The 20,368-nt window shown below is 48.9% G+C and overlaps 27 non-coding genes across 27 annotated transcripts; all 27 read right to left on the reverse strand.

Annotated features, from left to right (window-relative positions):
• Positions 1-401: 401 nt before the first annotated feature.
• Trnas-uga (transfer RNA serine (anticodon UGA)) lies at positions 402-483 on the reverse strand. The gene has a single exon. It is a non-coding gene; the product is annotated as a tRNA-Ser (tRNA).
• A 708-nt stretch (positions 484-1,191) lies between these two features.
• On the reverse strand, positions 1,192-1,273 carry Trnas-cga (transfer RNA serine (anticodon CGA)). The gene has a single exon. It is a non-coding gene; the product is annotated as a tRNA-Ser (tRNA).
• Positions 1,274-2,020: 747 nt separating this feature from the next.
• On the reverse strand, positions 2,021-2,093 carry Trnaf-gaa (transfer RNA phenylalanine (anticodon GAA)). Its single transcript has one exon. It is a non-coding gene; the product is annotated as a tRNA-Phe (tRNA).
• Positions 2,094-2,654: 561 nt separating this feature from the next.
• Positions 2,655-2,736, reverse strand: Trnas-uga (transfer RNA serine (anticodon UGA)). The gene has a single exon. It is a non-coding gene; the product is annotated as a tRNA-Ser (tRNA).
• A 708-nt stretch (positions 2,737-3,444) lies between these two features.
• On the reverse strand, positions 3,445-3,526 carry Trnas-cga (transfer RNA serine (anticodon CGA)). Its single transcript has one exon. It is a non-coding gene; the product is annotated as a tRNA-Ser (tRNA).
• Positions 3,527-4,273: 747 nt separating this feature from the next.
• On the reverse strand, positions 4,274-4,346 carry Trnaf-gaa (transfer RNA phenylalanine (anticodon GAA)). Its single transcript has one exon. It is a non-coding gene; the product is annotated as a tRNA-Phe (tRNA).
• Positions 4,347-4,907: 561 nt separating this feature from the next.
• On the reverse strand, positions 4,908-4,989 carry Trnas-uga (transfer RNA serine (anticodon UGA)). The gene has a single exon. It is a non-coding gene; the product is annotated as a tRNA-Ser (tRNA).
• Positions 4,990-5,697: 708 nt separating this feature from the next.
• Trnas-cga (transfer RNA serine (anticodon CGA)) lies at positions 5,698-5,779 on the reverse strand. The gene has a single exon. It is a non-coding gene; the product is annotated as a tRNA-Ser (tRNA).
• A 747-nt stretch (positions 5,780-6,526) lies between these two features.
• Positions 6,527-6,599, reverse strand: Trnaf-gaa (transfer RNA phenylalanine (anticodon GAA)). Its single transcript has one exon. It is a non-coding gene; the product is annotated as a tRNA-Phe (tRNA).
• Positions 6,600-7,159: 560 nt separating this feature from the next.
• On the reverse strand, positions 7,160-7,241 carry Trnas-uga (transfer RNA serine (anticodon UGA)). Its single transcript has one exon. It is a non-coding gene; the product is annotated as a tRNA-Ser (tRNA).
• A 708-nt stretch (positions 7,242-7,949) lies between these two features.
• Positions 7,950-8,031, reverse strand: Trnas-cga (transfer RNA serine (anticodon CGA)). The gene has a single exon. It is a non-coding gene; the product is annotated as a tRNA-Ser (tRNA).
• Positions 8,032-8,778: 747 nt separating this feature from the next.
• On the reverse strand, positions 8,779-8,851 carry Trnaf-gaa (transfer RNA phenylalanine (anticodon GAA)). The gene has a single exon. It is a non-coding gene; the product is annotated as a tRNA-Phe (tRNA).
• A 560-nt stretch (positions 8,852-9,411) lies between these two features.
• Positions 9,412-9,493, reverse strand: Trnas-uga (transfer RNA serine (anticodon UGA)). The gene has a single exon. It is a non-coding gene; the product is annotated as a tRNA-Ser (tRNA).
• A 708-nt stretch (positions 9,494-10,201) lies between these two features.
• On the reverse strand, positions 10,202-10,283 carry Trnas-cga (transfer RNA serine (anticodon CGA)). Its single transcript has one exon. It is a non-coding gene; the product is annotated as a tRNA-Ser (tRNA).
• Positions 10,284-11,030: 747 nt separating this feature from the next.
• Positions 11,031-11,103, reverse strand: Trnaf-gaa (transfer RNA phenylalanine (anticodon GAA)). The gene has a single exon. It is a non-coding gene; the product is annotated as a tRNA-Phe (tRNA).
• A 560-nt stretch (positions 11,104-11,663) lies between these two features.
• On the reverse strand, positions 11,664-11,745 carry Trnas-uga (transfer RNA serine (anticodon UGA)). The gene has a single exon. It is a non-coding gene; the product is annotated as a tRNA-Ser (tRNA).
• Positions 11,746-12,453: 708 nt separating this feature from the next.
• Positions 12,454-12,535, reverse strand: Trnas-cga (transfer RNA serine (anticodon CGA)). Its single transcript has one exon. It is a non-coding gene; the product is annotated as a tRNA-Ser (tRNA).
• Positions 12,536-13,282: 747 nt separating this feature from the next.
• Positions 13,283-13,355, reverse strand: Trnaf-gaa (transfer RNA phenylalanine (anticodon GAA)). Its single transcript has one exon. It is a non-coding gene; the product is annotated as a tRNA-Phe (tRNA).
• A 560-nt stretch (positions 13,356-13,915) lies between these two features.
• On the reverse strand, positions 13,916-13,997 carry Trnas-uga (transfer RNA serine (anticodon UGA)). Its single transcript has one exon. It is a non-coding gene; the product is annotated as a tRNA-Ser (tRNA).
• Positions 13,998-14,705: 708 nt separating this feature from the next.
• Trnas-cga (transfer RNA serine (anticodon CGA)) lies at positions 14,706-14,787 on the reverse strand. The gene has a single exon. It is a non-coding gene; the product is annotated as a tRNA-Ser (tRNA).
• Positions 14,788-15,534: 747 nt separating this feature from the next.
• On the reverse strand, positions 15,535-15,607 carry Trnaf-gaa (transfer RNA phenylalanine (anticodon GAA)). The gene has a single exon. It is a non-coding gene; the product is annotated as a tRNA-Phe (tRNA).
• A 560-nt stretch (positions 15,608-16,167) lies between these two features.
• On the reverse strand, positions 16,168-16,249 carry Trnas-uga (transfer RNA serine (anticodon UGA)). Its single transcript has one exon. It is a non-coding gene; the product is annotated as a tRNA-Ser (tRNA).
• A 708-nt stretch (positions 16,250-16,957) lies between these two features.
• Positions 16,958-17,039, reverse strand: Trnas-cga (transfer RNA serine (anticodon CGA)). The gene has a single exon. It is a non-coding gene; the product is annotated as a tRNA-Ser (tRNA).
• A 747-nt stretch (positions 17,040-17,786) lies between these two features.
• Positions 17,787-17,859, reverse strand: Trnaf-gaa (transfer RNA phenylalanine (anticodon GAA)). The gene has a single exon. It is a non-coding gene; the product is annotated as a tRNA-Phe (tRNA).
• A 560-nt stretch (positions 17,860-18,419) lies between these two features.
• Trnas-uga (transfer RNA serine (anticodon UGA)) lies at positions 18,420-18,501 on the reverse strand. The gene has a single exon. It is a non-coding gene; the product is annotated as a tRNA-Ser (tRNA).
• A 708-nt stretch (positions 18,502-19,209) lies between these two features.
• On the reverse strand, positions 19,210-19,291 carry Trnas-cga (transfer RNA serine (anticodon CGA)). Its single transcript has one exon. It is a non-coding gene; the product is annotated as a tRNA-Ser (tRNA).
• Positions 19,292-20,038: 747 nt separating this feature from the next.
• Trnaf-gaa (transfer RNA phenylalanine (anticodon GAA)) lies at positions 20,039-20,111 on the reverse strand. Its single transcript has one exon. It is a non-coding gene; the product is annotated as a tRNA-Phe (tRNA).
• Positions 20,112-20,368: the final 257 nt, after the last annotated feature.

Genomic DNA, 20,368 nt, shown 5'->3' on the forward strand with positions numbered 1-20,368 from the left:
GCAAACATGTCGACTCGATTCATGTAATATCGACTTCGCTGGCGCTAGAAAACCTTTGCTATATCGATGCCACGTGCAACTCGTGTGCAGAGAACGAGACACAAGAAGGAGTGAGCCTCTCTACCATGTGAGAGGCAGTATCTAGCAGATACACACGCTAAAACATTTGACTTGCGTTAGCTCATAAATTGCTACACGTAATTGTCTGCAAGCTAAAATGGACACATCTGCACTGACACCTGGTGGACGGCAGTGTGACGAGGCGATGAGCTGTGGCTTCTGGGTGCGACTGTAGCGCTGCAGCCAATAACACTGCACATTGCCGGCGACCCACGTGTTTAGTAGTGACGCAACTGCTAGAATGCAGCTGAACGTCCATCTTTTGAGAGCTACAAAATTTCCGCAGTCAGCAGGACTCGAACCTACGCTCCCAGAGGGAATCTGATTTCAAGTCAGGCGCCTTAACCACTCGGCCACGACTGCCGGTAGCAGTAGCGTCTTCCGACAAGTGAAAGTGCACCTTTAGAAGCAATCCAATGGCAGAAAGCTGCGTGGCCTAACTCTTTTCTGTAGTGTTTCCATTGCCAGCACATTAGCCGTTACGAAATTGTATTAATTTTCGCCTAGACATGGCCTTGAACCCAACACCCTTTGGTTGAAAATCAAACGCTCTACCGACTGAGCTATCGTACAGCTGCGTTGCGTGCGAGTGATTCGCATGACGTAATTACTGGCTTGTGGCTCCAATGGCGACTTCACCGACTTCCCACTGACGCACCGCTGACGCTAGTTTACTGTCGTCTTAAGTGGTCGACATACTTGCAAGTAGCTGCGAGATCTTAAGAAAAGAAACGCTGCACCATTGCTTTTTCCGCACTCGAATGACTGAATTGCGATTCTTAAAAAAGAGAGAAATGAATGTTGGCTCTGTCCAACGCTTCCAAGCACGTCTGTGTACTCACGAACTCGGCGTCGACGCGAGAAAATGACGGGAGCGCACTCGTGGGCCTGCGACGGCTTTCTGCAGTCCCAGCGTCAGTGAGAGGAGAACCGGTAGCCACAGTAAGCAGCAGCCGTCGCGACACTCAGTATTGTTAAACGGAAATTTTCGTCTTGTTGAAGATGGCGCCATCGGTTTGCAACCGCGTTCACGTGTGTGAAAATATTTGCTCCTCTTTACGCAAAATCGCACGCAGCCGGTAGGATTCGAACCTACGCTCCCAGAGGGAATCTGATTTCGAGTCAGACGCCTTAACCACCCCGCCACGACTGCCCGTAGGTCGAGGTTCTCCGACACATGCAACTTCTACGGTTTAAAGCTATGTGGCATCAGAAAACGGCGTAGCTGCATTCTTTTCCGTAGTGTTTCCACCGCTACCAGAGGAATCGCTACCAAAGTATTAAAATATCCGCTCGAACAGGGACTTGAACCCTGGACCCTTAGGTTAAAAAGCCTAATGCTCTACCGACTGAGCTATCCGGGCTCACACGACAGTACAGAACATCCCACGATGCACAGCTGTACATTGACTCATGTCCTTCACAGCTGTGCTATCGCTGCATGGAGCTGTTACTAATTAAACGTCGCCTGAATGCTGTCTACAAACGTGTCGCGCTAAGCTTGTAGCAGACTATCGAAGAATGCTGACACCCGATGCAAAAACAAACCGCAGCAGTCGTTAGGTCTCATACGTTGGAGTAGAGGATTTACGTGTTTTGTCGACACTCACTGAGTAATTGGAAATTTCACAAGCATTTCGAATGCAATGCTTCCCACGTTTTCGCTCATTTCACGGTTCCGTTGGAGACGTTCTTCACCTCCTGACACAAAAAAAGGAACGCAGTCGGTAGGACTTTTCGTATTTTCTTACTTCTCAGGGAGTTGCCTACTGTGTTCCTCTTACGGCAAGCACTAGACAACCTGAACAGTTACAGGACAGAGTCATATTTGTTCTCGGCAGTACTTACATCATCACAGACTCGGAGCAATTCCATTGGCATCAGCTTCAAAACAAACCCTTGCCGAAACCCGGGATCGAACCAGGGACCTTTAGATCTTCAGTCTAACGCTCTCCCAACTGAGCTATTTCGGCTCACACCTATGTCTGCACACTTGCGCGTCTTCGTTAAACTTCTGAATCGCCGCCAATTTCACAGTCATCTTCGTTTGATAAGACACAGGGAGGCTGAAAGGCGAGCAGCAGATGCAGTGAAGTACCACACACATTTCTTCTGATTCCATCATCGTAAGAAGCAAACATGTCGACTCGATTCATGTAATATCGACTTCGCTGGCGCTAGAAAACCTTTGCTATATCGATGCCACGTGCAACTCGTGTGCAGAGAACGAGACACAAGAAGGAGTGAGCCTCTCTACCATGTGAGAGGCAGTATCTAGCAGATACACACGCTAAAACATTTGACTTGCGTTAGCTCATAAATTGCTACACGTAATTGTCTGCAAGCTAAAATGGACACATCTGCACTGACACCTGGTGGACGGCAGTGTGACGAGGCGATGAGCTGTGGCTTCTGGGTGCGACTGTAGCGCTGCAGCCAATAACACTGCACATTGCCGGCGACCCACGTGTTTAGTAGTGACGCAACTGCTAGAATGCAGCTGAACGTCCATCTTTTGAGAGCTACAAAATTTCCGCAGTCAGCAGGACTCGAACCTACGCTCCCAGAGGGAATCTGATTTCAAGTCAGGCGCCTTAACCACTCGGCCACGACTGCCGGTAGCAGTAGCGTCTTCCGACAAGTGAAAGTGCACCTTTAGAAGCAATCCAATGGCAGAAAGCTGCGTGGCCTAACTCTTTTCTGTAGTGTTTCCATTGCCAGCACATTAGCCGTTACGAAATTGTATTAATTTTCGCCTAGACATGGCCTTGAACCCAACACCCTTTGGTTGAAAATCAAACGCTCTACCGACTGAGCTATCGTACAGCTGCGTTGCGTGCGAGTGATTCGCATGACGTAATTACTGGCTTGTGGCTCCAATGGCGACTTCACCGACTTCCCACTGACGCACCGCTGACGCTAGTTTACTGTCGTCTTAAGTGGTCGACATACTTGCAAGTAGCTGCGAGATCTTAAGAAAAGAAACGCTGCACCATTGCTTTTTCCGCACTCGAATGACTGAATTGCGATTCTTAAAAAAGAGAGAAATGAATGTTGGCTCTGTCCAACGCTTCCAAGCACGTCTGTGTACTCACGAACTCGGCGTCGACGCGAGAAAATGACGGGAGCGCACTCGTGGGCCTGCGACGGCTTTCTGCAGTCCCAGCGTCAGTGAGAGGAGAACCGGTAGCCACAGTAAGCAGCAGCCGTCGCGACACTCAGTATTGTTAAACGGAAATTTTCGTCTTGTTGAAGATGGCGCCATCGGTTTGCAACCGCGTTCACGTGTGTGAAAATATTTGCTCCTCTTTACGCAAAATCGCACGCAGCCGGTAGGATTCGAACCTACGCTCCCAGAGGGAATCTGATTTCGAGTCAGACGCCTTAACCACCCCGCCACGACTGCCCGTAGGTCGAGGTTCTCCGACACATGCAACTTCTACGGTTTAAAGCTATGTGGCATCAGAAAACGGCGTAGCTGCATTCTTTTCCGTAGTGTTTCCACCGCTACCAGAGGAATCGCTACCAAAGTATTAAAATATCCGCTCGAACAGGGACTTGAACCCTGGACCCTTAGGTTAAAAAGCCTAATGCTCTACCGACTGAGCTATCCGGGCTCACACGACAGTACAGAACATCCCACGATGCACAGCTGTACATTGACTCATGTCCTTCACAGCTGTGCTATCGCTGCATGGAGCTGTTACTAATTAAACGTCGCCTGAATGCTGTCTACAAACGTGTCGCGCTAAGCTTGTAGCAGACTATCGAAGAATGCTGACACCCGATGCAAAAACAAACCGCAGCAGTCGTTAGGTCTCATACGTTGGAGTAGAGGATTTACGTGTTTTGTCGACACTCACTGAGTAATTGGAAATTTCACAAGCATTTCGAATGCAATGCTTCCCACGTTTTCGCTCATTTCACGGTTCCGTTGGAGACGTTCTTCACCTCCTGACACAAAAAAAGGAACGCAGTCGGTAGGACTTTTCGTATTTTCTTACTTCTCAGGGAGTTGCCTACTGTGTTCCTCTTACGGCAAGCACTAGACAACCTGAACAGTTACAGGACAGAGTCATATTTGTTCTCGGCAGTACTTACATCATCACAGACTCGGAGCAATTCCATTGGCATCAGCTTCAAAACAAACCCTTGCCGAAACCCGGGATCGAACCAGGGACCTTTAGATCTTCAGTCTAACGCTCTCCCAACTGAGCTATTTCGGCTCACACCTATGTCTGCACACTTGCGCGTCTTCGTTAAACTTCTGAATCGCCGAGAATTTCACAGTAATCTTCGTTTGATAAGACACAGGGAGGCTGAAAGGCGAGCAGCAGATGCAGTGAAGTACCACACACATTTCTTCTGATTCCATCATCGTAAGAAGCAAACATGTCGACTCGATTCATGTAATATCGACTTCGCTGGCGCTAGAAAACCTTTGCTATATCGATGCCACGTGCAACTCGTGTGCAGAGAACGAGACACAAGAAGGAGTGAGCCTCTCTACCATGTGAGAGGCAGTATCTAGCAGATACACACGCTAAAACATTTGACTTGCGTTAGCTCATAAATTGCTACACGTAATTGTCTGCAAGCTAAAATGGACACATCTGCACTGACACCTGGTGGACGGCAGTGTGACGAGGCGATGAGCTGTGGCTTCTGGGTGCGACTGTAGCGCTGCAGCCAATAACACTGCACATTGCCGGCGACCCACGTGTTTAGTAGTGACGCAACTGCTAGAATGCAGCTGAACGTCCATCTTTTGAGAGCTACAAAATTTCCGCAGTCAGCAGGACTCGAACCTACGCTCCCAGAGGGAATCTGATTTCAAGTCAGACGCCTTAACCACTCGGCCACGACTGCCGGTAGCAGTAGCGTCTTCCGACAAGTGAAAGTGCACCTTTAGAAGCAATCCAATGGCAGAAAGCTGCGTGGCCTAACTCTTTTCTGTAGTGTTTCCATTGCCAGCACATTAGCCGTTACGAAATTGTATTAATTTTCGCCTAGACATGGCCTTGAACCCAACACCCTTTGGTTGAAAATCAAACGCTCTACCGACTGAGCTATCGTACAGCTGCGTTGCGTGCGAGTGATTCGCATGACGTAATTACTGGCTTGTGGCTCCAATGGCGACTTCACCGACTTCCCACTGACGCACCGCTGACGCTAGTTTACTGTCGTCTTAAGTGGTCGACATACTTGCAAGTAGCTGCGAGATCTTAAGAAAAGAAACGCTGCACCATTGCTTTTTCCGCACTCGAATGACTGAATTGCGATTCTTAAAAAAGAGAGAAATGAATGTTGGCTCTGTCCAACGCTTCCAAGCACGTCTGTGTACTCACGAACTCGGCGTCGACGCGAGAAAATGACGGGAGCGCACTCGTGGGCCTGCGACGGCTTTCTGCAGTCCCAGCGTCAGTGAGAGGAGAACCGGTAGCCACAGTAAGCAGCAGCCGTCGCGACACTCAGTATTGTTAAACGGAAATTTTCGTCTTGTTGAAGATGGCGCCATCGGTTTGCAACCGCGTTCACGTGTGTGAAAATATTTGCTCCTCTTTACGCAAAATCGCACGCAGCCGGTAGGATTCGAACCTACGCTCCCAGAGGGAATCTGATTTCGAGTCAGACGCCTTAACCACCCCGCCACGACTGCCCGTAGGTCGAGGTTCTCCGACACATGCAACTTCTACGGTTTAAAGCTATGTGGCATCAGAAAACGGCGTAGCTGCATTCTTTTCCGTAGTGTTTCCACCGCTACCAGAGGAATCGCTACCAAAGTATTAAAATATCCGCTCGAACAGGGACTTGAACCCTGGACCCTTAGGTTAAAAAGCCTAATGCTCTACCGACTGAGCTATCCGGGCTCACACGACAGTACAGAACATCCCACGATGCACAGCTGTACATTGACTCATGTCCTTCACAGCTGTGCTATCGCTGCATGGAGCTGTTACTAATTAAACGTCGCCTGAATGCTGTCTACAAACGTGTCGCGCTAAGCTTGTAGCAGACTATCGAAGAATGCTGACACCCGATGCAAAAACAAACCGCAGCAGTCGTTAGGTCTCATACGTTGGAGTAGAGGATTTACGTGTTTTGTCGACACTCACTGAGTAATTGGAAATTTCACAAGCATTTCGAATGCAATGCTTCCCACGTTTTCGCTCATTTCACGGTTCCGTTGGAGACGTTCTTCACCTCCTGACACAAAAAAAGGAACGCAGTCGGTAGGACTTTTCGTATTTTCTTACTTCTCAGGGAGTTGCCTACTGTGTTCCTCTTACGGCAAGCACTAGACAACCTGAACAGTTACAGGATAGAGTCATTTTTGTTATCGGCTGTACCTACATCATCACAGACTCGGAGCAATTCCATTGGCATCAGCTTCAAAACATACGCTTGCCGAAACCCGGGATCGAACCAGGGACCTTTAGATCTTCAGTCTAACGCTCTCCCAACTGAGCTATTTCGGCTCACACCTAAGTCCGCAGATTTGCGCGTCTTCGTTAACCTCTGAATCGCCGCCAATTTCACAGTCATCTTCGTCTGATAAGACATAGGGACGCTGAAAGGCGAGCAGCAGATGCAGTGAAGTACCACACACATTTCTTCTGATTCCATCATCGTAAGAAGCAAACATGTCGACTCGATTCATGTAATATTGACTTCGCTTTCTCTAGAAAACCTTTGCTATATCGATGCCACGTGCAACTCGTGTGCAGAGAACGAGACACAAGAAGGAGTGAGCCTCTCTACCATGTGAGAGGCAGTATCTAGCAGATACACACGCTAAAACATTTGACTTGCGTTAGCTCATAAATTGCTACACGTAATTGTCTGCAAGCTAAAATGGACACATCTGCACTGACACCTGGTGGACGGCAGTGTGACGAGGCGATGAGCTGTGGCTTCTGGGTGCGACTGTAGCGCTGCAGCCAATAACACTGCACATTGCCGGCGACCCACGTGTTTAGTAGTGACGCAACTGCTAGAATGCAGCTGAACGTCCATCTTTTGAGAGCTACAAAATTTCCGCAGTCAGCAGGACTCGAACCTACGCTCCCAGAGGGAATCTGATTTCAAGTCAGACGCCTTAACCACTCGGCCACGACTGCCGGTAGCAGTAGCGTCTTCCGACAAGTGAAAGTGCACCTTTAGAAGCAATCCAATGGCAGAAAGCTGCGTGGCCTAACTCTTTTCTGTAGTGTTTCCATTGCCAGCACATTAGCCGTTACGAAATTGTATTAATTTTCGCCTAGACATGGCCTTGAACCCAACACCCTTTGGTTGAAAATCAAACGCTCTACCGACTGAGCTATCGTACAGCTGCGTTGCGTGCGAGTGATTCGCATGACGTAATTACTGGCTTGTGGCTCCAATGGCGACTTCACCGACTTCCCACTGACGCACCGCTGACGCTAGTTTACTGTCGTCTTAAGTGGTCGACATACTTGCAAGTAGCTGCGAGATCTTAAGAAAAGAAACGCTGCACCATTGCTTTTTCCGCACTCGAATGACTGAATTGCGATTCTTAAAAAAGAGAGAAATGAATGTTGGCTCTGTCCAACGCTTCCAAGCACGTCTGTGTACTCACGAACTCGGCGTCGACGCGAGAAAATGACGGGAGCGCACTCGTGGGCCTGCGACGGCTTTCTGCAGTCCCAGCGTCAGTGAGAGGAGAACCGGTAGCCACAGTAAGCAGCAGCCGTCGCGACACTCAGTATTGTTAAACGGAAATTTTCGTCTTGTTGAAGATGGCGCCATCGGTTTGCAACCGCGTTCACGTGTGTGAAAATATTTGCTCCTCTTTACGCAAAATCGCACGCAGCCGGTAGGATTCGAACCTACGCTCCCAGAGGGAATCTGATTTCGAGTCAGACGCCTTAACCACCCCGCCACGACTGCCCGTAGGTCGAGGTTCTCCGACACATGCAACTTCTACGGTTTAAAGCTATGTGGCATCAGAAAACGGCGTAGCTGCATTCTTTTCCGTAGTGTTTCCACCGCTACCAGAGGAATCGCTACCAAAGTATTAAAATATCCGCTCGAACAGGGACTTGAACCCTGGACCCTTAGGTTAAAAAGCCTAATGCTCTACCGACTGAGCTATCCGGGCTCACACGACAGTACAGAACATCCCACGATGCACAGCTGTACATTGACTCATGTCCTTCACAGCTGTGCTATCGCTGCATGGAGCTGTTACTAATTAAACGTTGCCTGAATGCTGTCTACAAACGTGTCGCGCTAAGCTTGTAGCAGACTATCGAAGAATGCTGACACCCGATGCAAAAACAAACCGCAGCAGTCGTTAGGTCTCATACGTTGGAGTAGAGGATTTACGTGTTTTGTCGACACTCACTGAGTAATTGGAAATTTCACAAGCATTTCGAATGCAATGCTTCCCACGTTTTCGCTCATTTCACGGTTCCGTTGGAGACGTTCTTCACCTCCTGACACAAAAAAAGGAACGCAGTCGGTAGGACTTTTCGTATTTTCTTACTTCTCAGGGAGTTGCCTACTGTGTTCCTCTTACGGCAAGCACTAGACAACCTGAACAGTTACAGGATAGAGTCATTTTTGTTATCGGCTGTACCTACATCATCACAGACTCGGAGCAATTCCATTGGCATCAGCTTCAAAACATACGCTTGCCGAAACCCGGGATCGAACCAGGGACCTTTAGATCTTCAGTCTAACGCTCTCCCAACTGAGCTATTTCGGCTCACACCTAAGTCCGCAGATTTGCGCGTCTTCGTTAACCTCTGAATCGCCGCCAATTTCACAGTCATCTTCGTCTGATAAGACATAGGGACGCTGAAAGGCGAGCAGCAGATGCAGTGAAGTACCACACACATTTCTTCTGATTCCATCATCGTAAGAAGCAAACATGTCGACTCGATTCATGTAATATCGACTTCGCTGGCGCTAGAAAACCTTTGCTATATCGATGCCACGTGCAACTCGTGTGCAGAGAACGAGACACAAGAAGGAGTGAGCCTCTCTACCATGTGAGAGGCAGTATCTAGCAGATACACACGCTAAAACATTTGACTTGCGTTAGCTCATAAATTGCTACACGTAATTGTCTGCAAGCTAAAATGGACACATCTGCACTGACACCTGGTGGACGGCAGTGTGACGAGGCGATGAGCTGTGGCTTCTGGGTGCGACTGTAGCGCTGCAGCCAATAACACTGCACATTGCCGGCGACCCACGTGTTTAGTAGTGACGCAACTGCTAGAATGCAGCTGAACGTCCATCTTTTGAGAGCTACAAAATTTCCGCAGTCAGCAGGACTCGAACCTACGCTCCCAGAGGGAATCTGATTTCAAGTCAGACGCCTTAACCACTCGGCCACGACTGCCGGTAGCAGTAGCGTCTTCCGACAAGTGAAAGTGCACCTTTAGAAGCAATCCAATGGCAGAAAGCTGCGTGGCCTAACTCTTTTCTGTAGTGTTTCCATTGCCAGCACATTAGCCGTTACGAAATTGTATTAATTTTCGCCTAGACATGGCCTTGAACCCAACACCCTTTGGTTGAAAATCAAACGCTCTACCGACTGAGCTATCGTACAGCTGCGTTGCGTGCGAGTGATTCGCATGACGTAATTACTGGCTTGTGGCTCCAATGGCGACTTCACCGACTTCCCACTGACGCACCGCTGACGCTAGTTTACTGTCGTCTTAAGTGGTCGACATACTTGCAAGTAGCTGCGAGATCTTAAGAAAAGAAACGCTGCACCATTGCTTTTTCCGCACTCGAATGACTGAATTGCGATTCTTAAAAAAGAGAGAAATGAATGTTGGCTCTGTCCAACGCTTCCAAGCACGTCTGTGTACTCACGAACTCGGCGCCGACGCGAGAAAATGACGGGAGCGCACTCGTGGGCCTGCGACGGCTTTCTGCAGTCCCAGCGTCAGTGAGAGGAGAACCGGTAGCCACAGTAAGCAGCAGCCGTCGCGACACTCAGTATTGTTAAACGGAAATTTTCGTCTTGTTGAAGATGGCGCCATCGGTTTGCAACCGCGTTCACGTGTGTGAAAATATTTGCTCCTCTTTACGCAAAATCGCACGCAGCCGGTAGGATTCGAACCTACGCTCCCAGAGGGAATCTGATTTCGAGTCAGACGCCTTAACCACCCCGCCACGACTGCCCGTAGGTCGAGGTTCTCCGACACATGCAACTTCTACGGTTTAAAGCTATGTGGCATCAGAAAACGGCGTAGCTGCATTCTTTTCCGTAGTGTTTCCACCGCTACCAGAGGAATCGCTACCAAAGTATTAAAATATCCGCTCGAACAGGGACTTGAACCCTGGACCCTTAGGTTAAAAAGCCTAATGCTCTACCGACTGAGCTATCCGGGCTCACACGACAGTACAGAACATCCCACGATGCACAGCTGTACATTGACTCATGTCCTTCACAGCTGTGCTATCGCTGCATGGAGCTGTTACTAATTAAACGTCGCCTGAATGCTGTCTACAAACGTGTCGCGCTAAGCTTGTAGCAGACTATCGAAGAATGCTGACACCCGATGCAAAAACAAACCGCAGCAGTCGTTAGGTCTCATACGTTGGAGTAGAGGATTTACGTGTTTTGTCGACACTCACTGAGTAATTGGAAATTTCACAAGCATTTCGAATGCAATGCTTCCCACGTTTTCGCTCATTTCACGGTTCCGTTGGAGACGTTCTTCACCTCCTGACACAAAAAAAGGAACGCAGTCGGTAGGACTTTTCGTATTTTCTTACTTCTCAGGGAGTTGCCTACTGTGTTCCTCTTACGGCAAGCACTAGACAACCTGAACAGTTACAGGATAGAGTCATTTTTGTTATCGGCTGTACCTACATCATCACAGACTCGGAGCAATTCCATTGGCATCAGCTTCAAAACATACGCTTGCCGAAACCCGGGATCGAACCAGGGACCTTTAGATCTTCAGTCTAACGCTCTCCCAACTGAGCTATTTCGGCTCACACCTAAGTCCGCAGATTTGCGCGTCTTCGTTAACCTCTGAATCGCCGCCAATTTCACAGTCATCTTCGTCTGATAAGACATAGGGACGCTGAAAGGCGAGCAGCAGATGCAGTGAAGTACCACACACATTTCTTCTGATTCCATCATCGTAAGAAGCAAACATGTCGACTCGATTCATGTAATATTGACTTCGCTTTCTCTAGAAAACCTTTGCTATATCGATGCCACGTGCAACTCGTGTGCAGAGAACGAGACACAAGAAGGAGTGAGCCTCTCTACCATGTGAGAGGCAGTATCTAGCAGATACACACGCTAAAACATTTGACTTGCGTTAGCTCATAAATTGCTACACGTAATTGTCTGCAAGCTAAAATGGACACATCTGCACTGACACCTGGTGGACGGCAGTGTGACGAGGCGATGAGCTGTGGCTTCTGGGTGCGACTGTAGCGCTGCAGCCAATAACACTGCACATTGCCGGCGACCCACGTGTTTAGTAGTGACGCAACTGCTAGAATGCAGCTGAACGTCCATCTTTTGAGAGCTACAAAATTTCCGCAGTCAGCAGGACTCGAACCTACGCTCCCAGAGGGAATCTGATTTCAAGTCAGACGCCTTAACCACTCGGCCACGACTGCCGGTAGCAGTAGCGTCTTCCGACAAGTGAAAGTGCACCTTTAGAAGCAATCCAATGGCAGAAAGCGGCGTGGCCTCACTCTTCTCTGTAGTGTTTCCATTGCCAGCACATTAGCCGTTACGAAAGTGTATTAATTTTCGCCTAGACATGGCGTTGAACCCAACACCCTTTGGTTGAAAATCAAACGCTCTACCGACTGAGCTATCGTACAGCTGCGTGGCGGGCGAGTGATTCGCATGACGTAATTACTGGCTTATGGCTCCAATGGCGACTTCACCGACTTCCCACTGACGCACCGCTGACGCTAGTTTTCTGTCGTCTTAAGTGGTCGACATACTTGCAAGTAGCTGCGAGATCTTAAGAAAAGAAACGCTGCACCATTGCTTTTTCCGCACTCGAATGACTGAATTGCGATTCTTAAAAAAGAGAGAAATGAATGTTGGCTCTGTCCAACGCTTCCAAGCACGTCTGTGTACTCACGAACTCGGCGCCGACGCGAGAAAATGACGGGAGCGCACTCGTGGGCCTGCGACGGCTTTCTGCAGTCCCAGCGTCAGTGAGAGGAGAACCGGTAGCCACAGTAAGCAGCAGCCGTCGCGACACTCAGTATTGTTAAACGGAAATTTTCGTCTTGTTGAAGATGGCGCCATCGGTTTGCAACCGCGTTCACGTGTGTGAAAATATTTGCTCCTCTTTACGCAAAATCGCACGCAGCCGGTAGGATTCGAACCTACGCTCCCAGAGGGAATCTGATTTCGAGTCAGACGCCTTAACCACCCCGCCACGACTGCCCGTAGGTCGAGGTTCTCCGACACATGCAACTTCTACGGTTTAAAGCTATGTGGCATCAGAAAACGGCGTAGCTGCATTCTTTTCCGTAGTGTTTCCACCGCTACCAGAGGAATCGCTACCAAAGTATTAAAATATCCGCTCGAACAGGGACTTGAACCCTGGACCCTTAGGTTAAAAAGCCTAATGCTCTACCGACTGAGCTATCCGGGCTCACACGACAGTACAGAACATCCCACGATGCACAGCTGTACATTGACTCATGTCCTTCACAGCTGTGCTATCGCTGCATGGAGCTGTTACTAATTAAACGTCGCCTGAATGCTGTCTACAAACGTGTCGCGCTAAGCTTGTAGCAGACTATCGAAGAATGCTGACACCCGATGCAAAAACAAACCGCAGCAGTCGTTAGGTCTCATACGTTGGAGTAGAGGATTTACGTGTTTTGTCGACACTCACTGAGTAATTGGAAATTTCACAAGCATTTCGAATGCAATGCTTCCCACGTTTTCGCTCATTTCACGGTTCCGTTGGAGACGTTCTTCACCTCCTGACACAAAAAAAGGAACGCAGTCGGTAGGACTTTTCGTATTTTCTTACTTCTCAGGGAGTTGCCTACTGTGTTCCTCTTACGGCAAGCACTAGACAACCTGAACAGTTACAGGATAGAGTCATTTTTGTTATCGGCTGTACCTACATCATCACAGACTCGGAGCAATTCCATTGGCATCAGCTTCAAAACATACGCTTGCCGAAACCCGGGATCGAACCAGGGACCTTTAGATCTTCAGTCTAACGCTCTCCCAACTGAGCTATTTCGGCTCACACCTAAGTCCGCAGATTTGCGCGTCTTCGTTAACCTCTGAATCGCCGCCAATTTCACAGTCATCTTCGTCTGATAAGACATAGGGACGCTGAAAGGCGAGCAGCAGATGCAGTGAAGTACCACACACATTTCTTCTGATTCCATCATCGTAAGAAGCAAACATGTCGACTCGATTCATGTAATATTGACTTCGCTTTCTCTAGAAAACCTTTGCTATATCGATGCCACGTGCAACTCGTGTGCAGAGAACGAGACACAAGAAGGAGTGAGCCTCTCTACCATGTGAGAGGCAGTATCTAGCAGATACACACGCTAAAACATTTGACTTGCGTTAGCTCATAAATTGCTACACGTAATTGTCTGCAAGCTAAAATGGACACATCTGCACTGACACCTGGTGGACGGCAGTGTGACGAGGCGATGAGCTGTGGCTTCTGGGTGCGACTGTAGCGCTGCAGCCAATAACACTGCACATTGCCGGCGACCCACGTGTTTAGTAGTGACGCAACTGCTAGAATGCAGCTGAACGTCCATCTTTTGAGAGCTACAAAATTTCCGCAGTCAGCAGGACTCGAACCTACGCTCCCAGAGGGAATCTGATTTCAAGTCAGACGCCTTAACCACTCGGCCACGACTGCCGGTAGCAGTAGCGTCTTCCGACAAGTGAAAGTGCACCTTTAGAAGCAATCCAATGGCAGAAAGCGGCGTGGCCTCACTCTTCTCTGTAGTGTTTCCATTGCCAGCACATTAGCCGTTACGAAAGTGTATTAATTTTCGCCTAGACATGGCGTTGAACCCAACACCCTTTGGTTGAAAATCAAACGCTCTACCGACTGAGCTATCGTACAGCTGCGTGGCGGGCGAGTGATTCGCATGACGTAATTACTGGCTTATGGCTCCAATGGCGACTTCACCGACTTCCCACTGACGCACCGCTGACGCTAGTTTTCTGTCGTCTTAAGTGGTCGACATACTTGCAAGTAGCTGCGAGATCTTAAGAAAAGAAACGCTGCACCATTGCTTTTTCCGCACTCGAATGACTGAATTGCGATTCTTAAAAAAGAGAGAAATGAATGTTGGCTCTGTCCAACGCTTCCAAGCACGTCTGTGTACTCACGAACTCGGCGCCGACGCGAGAAAATGACGGGAGCGCACTCGTGGGCCTGCGACGGCTTTCTGCAGTCCCAGCGTCAGTGAGAGGAGAACCGGTAGCCACAGTAAGCAGCAGCCGTCGCGACACTCAGTATTGTTAAACGGAAATTTTCGTCTTGTTGAAGATGGCGCCATCGGTTTGCAACCGCGTTCACGTGTGTGAAAATATTTGCTCCTCTTTACGCAAAATCGCACGCAGCCGGTAGGATTCGAACCTACGCTCCCAGAGGGAATCTGATTTCGAGTCAGACGCCTTAACCACCCCGCCACGACTGCCCGTAGGTCGAGGTTCTCCGACACATGCAACTTCTACGGTTTAAAGCTATGTGGCATCAGAAAACGGCGTAGCTGCATTCTTTTCCGTAGTGTTTCCACCGCTACCAGAGGAATCGCTACCAAAGTATTAAAATATCCGCTCGAACAGGGACTTGAACCCTGGACCCTTAGGTTAAAAAGCCTAATGCTCTACCGACTGAGCTATCCGGGCTCACACGACAGTACAGAACATCCCACGATGCACAGCTGTACATTGACTCATGTCCTTCACAGCTGTGCTATCGCTGCATGGAGCTGTTACTAATTAAACGTCGCCTGAATGCTGTCTACAAACGTGTCGCGCTAAGCTTGTAGCAGACTATCGAAGAATGCTGACACCCGATGCAAAAACAAACCGCAGCAGTCGTTAGGTCTCATACGTTGGAGTAGAGGATTTACGTGTTTTGTCGACACTCACTGAGTAATTGGAAATTTCACAAGCATTTCGAATGCAATGCTTCCCACGTTTTCGCTCATTTCACGGTTCCGTTGGAGACGTTCTTCACCTCCTGACACAAAAAAAGGAACGCAGTCGGTAGGACTTTTCGTATTTTCTTACTTCTCAGGGAGTTGCCTACTGTGTTCCTCTTACGGCAAGCACTAGACAACCTGAACAGTTACAGGATAGAGTCATTTTTGTTATCGGCTGTACCTACATCATCACAGACTCGGAGCAATTCCATTGGCATCAGCTTCAAAACATACGCTTGCCGAAACCCGGGATCGAACCAGGGACCTTTAGATCTTCAGTCTAACGCTCTCCCAACTGAGCTATTTCGGCTCACACCTAAGTCCGCAGATTTGCGCGTCTTCGTTAACCTCTGAATCGCCGCCAATTTCACAGTCATCTTCGTCTGATAAGACATAGGGACGCTGAAAGGCGAGCAGCAGATGCAGTGAAGTACCACACACATTTCTTCTGATTCCATCATCGTAAGAAGCAAACATGTCGACTCGATTCATGTAATATTGACTTCGCTTTCTCTAGAAAACCTTTGCTATATCGATGCCACGTGCAACTCGTGTGCAGAGAACGAGACACAAGAAGGAGTGAGCCTCTCTACCATGTGAGAGGCAGTATCTAGCAGATACACACGCTAAAACATTTGACTTGCGTTAGCTCATAAATTGCTACACGTAATTGTCTGCAAGCTAAAATGGACACATCTGCACTGACACCTGGTGGACGGTAGTGTGACGAGGCGATGAGCTGTGGCTTCTGGGTGCGACTGTAGCGCTGCAGCCAATAACACTGCACATTGCCGGCGACCCACGTGTTTAGTAGTGACGCAACTGCTAGAATGCAGCTGAACGTCCATCTTTTGAGAGCTACAAAATTTCCGCAGTCAGCAGGACTCGAACCTACGCTCCCAGAGGGAATCTGATTTCAAGTCAGACGCCTTAACCACTCGGCCACGACTGCCGGTAGCAGTAGCGTCTTCCGACAAGTGAAAGTGCACCTTTAGAAGCAATCCAATGGCAGAAAGCGGCGTGGCCTCACTCTTCTCTGTAGTGTTTCCATTGCCAGCACATTAGCCGTTACGAAAGTGTATTAATTTTCGCCTAGACATGGCGTTGAACCCAACACCCTTTGGTTGAAAATCAAACGCTCTACCGACTGAGCTATCGTACAGCTGCGTGGCGTGCGAGTGATTCGCATGACGTAATTACTGGCTTATGGCTCCAATGGCGACTTCACCGACTTCCCACTGACGCACCGCTGACGCTAGTTTTCTGTCGTCTTAAGTGGTCGACATACTTGCAAGTAGCTGCGAGATCTTAAGAAAAGAAACGCTGCACCATTGCTTTTTCCGCACTCGAATGACTGAATTGCGATTCTTAAAAAAGAGAGAAATGAATGTTGGCTCTGTCCAACGCTTCCAAGCACGTCTGTGTACTCACGAACTCGGCGCCGACGCGAGAAAATGACGGGAGCGCACTCGTGGGCCTGCGACGGCTTTCTGCAGTCCCAGCGTCAGTGAGAGGAGAACCGGTAGCCACAGTAAGCAGCAGCCGTCGCGACACTCAGTATTGTTAAACGGAAATTTTCGTCTTGTTGAAGATGGCGCCATCGGTTTGCAACCGCGTTCACGTGTGTGAAAATATTTGCTCCTCTTTACGCAAAATCGCACGCAGCCGGTAGGATTCGAACCTACGCTCCCAGAGGGAATCTGACTTCGAGTCAGACGCCTTAACCACCCCGCCACGACTGCCCGTAGGTCGAGGTTCTCCGACACATGCAACTTCTACGGTTTAAAGCTATGTGGCATCAGAAAACGGCGTAGCTGCATTCTTTTCCGTAGTGTTTCCACCGCTACCAGAGGAATCGCTACCAAAGTATTAAAATATCCGCTCGAACAGGGACTTGAACCCTGGACCCTTAGGTTAAAAAGCCTAATGCTCTACCGACTGAGCTATCCGGGCTCACACGACAGTACAGAACATCCCACGATGCACAGCTGTACATTGACTCATGTCCTTCACAGCTGTGCTATCGCTGCATGGAGCTGTTACTAATTAAACGTCGCCTGAATGCTGTCTACAAACGTGTCGCGCTAAGCTTGTAGCAGACTATCGAAGAATGCTGACACCCGATGCAAAAACAAACCGCAGCAGTCGTTAGGTCTCATACGTTGGAGTAGAGGATTTACGTGTTTTGTCGACACTCACTGAGTAATTGGAAATTTCACAAGCATTTCGAATGCAATGCTTCCCACGTTTTCGCTCATTTCACGGTTCCGTTGGAGACGTTCTTCACCTCCTGACACAAAAAAAGGAACGCAGTCGGTAGGACTTTTCGTATTTTCTTACTTCTCAGGGAGTTGCCTACTGTGTTCCTCTTACGGCAAGCACTAGACAACCTGAACAGTTACAGGATAGAGTCATTTTTGTTATCGGCTGTACCTACATCATCACAGACTCGGAGCAATTCCATTGGCATCAGCTTCAAAACATACGCTTGCCGAAACCCGGGATCGAACCAGGGACCTTTAGATCTTCAGTCTAACGCTCTCCCAACTGAGCTATTTCGGCTCACACCTAAGTCCGCAGATTTGCGCGTCTTCGTTAACCTCTGAATCGCCGCCAATTTCACAGTCATCTTCGTCTGATAAGACATAGGGACGCTGAAAGGCGAGCAGCAGATGCAGTGAAGTACCACACACATTTCTTCTGATTCCATCATCGTAAGAAGCAAACATGTCGACTCGATTCATGTAATATTGACTTCGCTTTCTCTAGAAAACCTTTGCTATATCGATGCCACGTGCAACTCGTGTGCAGAGAACGAGACACAAGAAGGAGTGAGCCTCTCTACCATGTGAGAGGCAGTATCTAGCAGATACACACGCTAAAACATTTGACTTGCGTTAGCTCATAAATTGCTACACGTAATTGTCTGCAAGCTAAAATGGACACATCTGCACTGACACCTGGTGGACGGCAGTGTGACGAGGCGATGAGCTGTGGCTTCTGGGTGCGACTGTAGCGCTGCAGCCAATAACACTGCACATTGCCGGCGACCCACGTGTTTAGTAGTGACGCAACTGCTAGAATGCAGCTGAACGTCCATCTTTTGAGAGCTACAAAATTTCCGCAGTCAGCAGGACTCGAACCTACGCTCCCAGAGGGAATCTGATTTCAAGTCAGACGCCTTAACCACTCGGCCACGACTGCCGGTAGCAGTAGCGTCTTCCGACAAGTGAAAGTGCACCTTTAGAAGCAATCCAATGGCAGAAAGCGGCGTGGCCTCACTCTTCTCTGTAGTGTTTCCATTGCCAGCACATTAGCCGTTACGAAAGTGTATTAATTTTCGCCTAGACATGGCGTTGAACCCAACACCCTTTGGTTGAAAATCAAACGCTCTACCGACTGAGCTATCGTACAGCTGCGTGGCGTGCGAGTGATTCGCATGACGTAATTACTGGCTTATGGCTCCAATGGCGACTTCACCGACTTCCCACTGACGCACCGCTGACGCTAGTTTTCTGTCGTCTTAAGTGGTCGACATACTTGCAAGTAGCTGCGAGATCTTAAGAAAAGAAACGCTGCACCATTGCTTTTTCCGCACTCGAATGACTGAATTGCGATTCTTAAAAAAGAGAGAAATGAATGTTGGCTCTGTCCAACGCTTCCAAGCACGTCTGTGTACTCACGAACTCGGCGCCGACGCGAGAAAATGACGGGAGCGCACTCGTGGGCCTGCGACGGCTTTCTGCAGTCCCAGCGTCAGTGAGAGGAGAACCGGTAGCCACAGTAAGCAGCAGCCGTCGCGACACTCAGTATTGTTAAACGGAAATTTTCGTCTTGTTGAAGATGGCGCCATCGGTTTGCAACCGCGTTCACGTGTGTGAAAATATTTGCTCCTCTTTACGCAAAATCGCACGCAGCCGGTAGGATTCGAACCTACGCTCCCAGAGGGAATCTGATTTCGAGTCAGACGCCTTAACCACCCCGCCACGACTGCCCGTAGGTCGAGGTTCTCCGACACATGCAACTTCTACGGTTTAAAGCTATGTGGCATCAGAAAACGGCGTAGCTGCATTCTTTTCCGTAGTGTTTCCACCGCTACCAGAGGAATCGCTACCAAAGTATTAAAATATCCGCTCGAACAGGGACTTGAACCCTGGACCCTTAGGTTAAAAAGCCTAATGCTCTACCGACTGAGCTATCCGGGCTCACACGACAGTACAGAACATCCCACGATGCACAGCTGTACATTGACTCATGTCCTTCACAGCTGTGCTATCGCTGCATGGAGCTGTTACTAATTAAACGTCGCCTGAATGCTGTCTACAAACGTGTCGCGCTAAGCTTGTAGCAGACTATCGAAGAATGCTGACACCCGATGCAAAAACAAACCGCAGCAGTCGTTAGGTCTCATACGTTGGAGTAGAGGATTTACGTGTTTTGTCGACACTCACTGAGTAATTGGAAATTTCACAAGCATTTCGAATGCAATGCTTCCCACGTTTTCGCTCATTTCACGGTTCCGTTGGAGACGTTCTTCACCTCCTGACACAAAAAAAGGAACGCAGTCGGTAGGACTTTTCGTATTTTCTTACTTCTCAGGGAGTTGCCTACTGTGTTCCTCTTACGGCAAGCACTAGACAACCTGAACAGTTACAGGATAGAGTCATTTTTGTTATCGGCTGTACCTACATCATCACAGACTCGGAGCAATTCCATTGGCATCAGCTTCAAAACATACGCTTGCCGAAACCCGGGATCGAACCAGGGACCTTTAGATCTTCAGTCTAACGCTCTCCCAACTGAGCTATTTCGGCTCACACCTAAGTCCGCAGATTTGCGCGTCTTCGTTAACCTCTGAATCGCCGCCAATTTCACAGTCATCTTCGTCTGATAAGACATAGGGACGCTGAAAGGCGAGCAGCAGATGCAGTGAAGTACCACACACATTTCTTCTGATTCCATCATCGTAAGAAGCAAACATGTCGACTCGATTCATGTAATATTGACTTCGCTTTCTCTAGAAAACCTTTGCTATATCGATGCCACGTGCAACTCGTGTGCAGAGAACGAG

The sequence above is a fragment of the Schistocerca gregaria genome, unplaced genomic scaffold, assembly GCF_023897955.1.
Source record: "Schistocerca gregaria isolate iqSchGreg1 unplaced genomic scaffold, iqSchGreg1.2 ptg000857l, whole genome shotgun sequence".
Taxonomy (NCBI): Eukaryota; Metazoa; Arthropoda; class Insecta; order Orthoptera; family Acrididae; genus Schistocerca; species Schistocerca gregaria.